The sequence below is a fragment of the Sinocyclocheilus anshuiensis genome, unplaced genomic scaffold, assembly GCF_001515605.1.
Source record: "Sinocyclocheilus anshuiensis isolate Anshui unplaced genomic scaffold, SAMN03320099.WGS_v1.1 scaffold2470, whole genome shotgun sequence".
In the NCBI taxonomy this organism is placed as follows: domain Eukaryota; kingdom Metazoa; phylum Chordata; class Actinopteri; order Cypriniformes; family Cyprinidae; genus Sinocyclocheilus; species Sinocyclocheilus anshuiensis.
This window is the reverse complement of record NW_015560624.1, coordinates 141986-143845: the sequence shown is the minus strand read 5'-3', so window position 1 is coordinate 143845 and position 1860 is coordinate 141986.

The following is a 1860-nucleotide window of genomic DNA, read 5'->3' as shown; positions in this document are numbered from 1 at the left end:
CTCGGGAGGCCAAGGCGGAGCAGGGGACTCGGGAGGCCATGGCGGATCAGGAGCATTGGGAGGCCATGGCGGAGCAGGGGACTCGGGAGGCCATGGCGGAGCAGGGGACTCGGGAGGCCATGGCGAATCTGGGGACTCCTGAGGCCATGGCGGATCTGGGGACTCCCGAGGCCATGGCGGATCTGGGGATTCGGGAGGCCATGGCGGATCTGGGGACTCCGGGAGCAGGACACACACAAAACATGGAACAGAGTCTGACACACAGGAGGTAGTTTTAAATTAGATTTATTATTATTATTTTTATTTTATCTATTTTTAAATTTTTTTTGCAAAAACATGCACTGGTGAATCATTCACAATAACAGTAGAAAAGTTTTTTTTAAGTACATTTTGATTTCATGTGCATTTTACACACTGTATTTCTCTCATTTGAAGTAGAAACATGTTTGCGCTGTAAAATCCTGATTCTGAGTGAACATCAAGTCAAGTCACCTTTATTTATATAGCACTTTTAACAATACAGATTGTGTCAAAGCAACTGTACAGCATTAATTAGGAAAATAGTGTGTCAATAATGCAAAAGATCATCCAAAGTGTCGACCCCACAGACAATCCCATAAACCCCTCCGGACAGCGAGTCCATATGGACAGACATGCGGACCTCTGCTAATTGAATTCAGCACTAATTAAGATGATGAGATGCGCTGCTGATAATGACCCGGCCCCAGAGGCTGGAGGTCTGCATGGTCAGCAGATGCTTTTCAGTCCCTTTAGACCGAATGAGCAAATCGTTCTGTTTGCACGAGTCTGACTAATAGAATCAGCGCGCTAATATTCACCTCAGCGTGACAGCGGCCCGCCGTTTCAGCCTCAATGAGGCCATTTCACATTCAGACGCTCAGAATAATGAAAGGCAATATCTAGGAAATCTAATTTTGTATAAATTGCAGCCTTTAGATGGAGAATAATAAGTAAAAATCTAAAGGGAAATTACGAAGCGAGGCTATTATAATGCAGAAAACCTCCTAGAAAGGTTTAAAGCGGTGATATTTCTCAATCTGGTCTGATTTAGTTCATTGTTCATGAGTGTTCTAGCAGCTTCTATCAAAATCTACTTGTAAAGCCTCGCAAGGCCACGTCAACACAATATGCGCTGCTGATAATGACCCGGCCCCAGAGGCTGGAGGTCTGCATGGTCAGCAGATGCTTTTCAGTCCCTTTAGACCGAATGAGCAAATCGTTCTGTTTGCACGAGTCTGACTAATAGAATCAGCGCGCTAATATTCACCTCAGCGTGACAGCGGCCCGCCGTTTCAGCCTCAATGAGGCCATTTCACATTCAGACGCTCAGAATAATGAAAGGCAATATCTAGGAAATCTAATTTTGTATAAATTGCAGCCTTTAGATGGAGAATAATAAGTAAAAATCTAAAGGGAAATTACGAAGCGAGGCTATTATAATGCAGACAACCTCCTAGAAAGGTTTAAAGCGGTGATATTTCTCAATCTGGTCTGATTTGGTTCATTGTTCATGAGTGTTCTAGCAGCTTCTATCAAAATCTACTTGTAAAGCCTCGCAAGGCCACGGCAACACAATTTCATAAATGCATTCGGAATGAAAAACATGCATATAAACATGGGACGAGACCTGGTTGAGCTGCACTAGAGAAGGCAACGAGGACACGCTAGCTTTCCCAAGGCAGACGAACTTAGAGTGGTTACAATCTTCCGGGTTAAAATCGCGCTCAAATTGATTTGATTTTGACGCAATATTTACACTGAAGCTCGCAGCCGGCGGCTATGGTAAGAGGCGTGACATTTCTCCCCCAGGCACCGAGTGCTGCCAATCACAACACACAC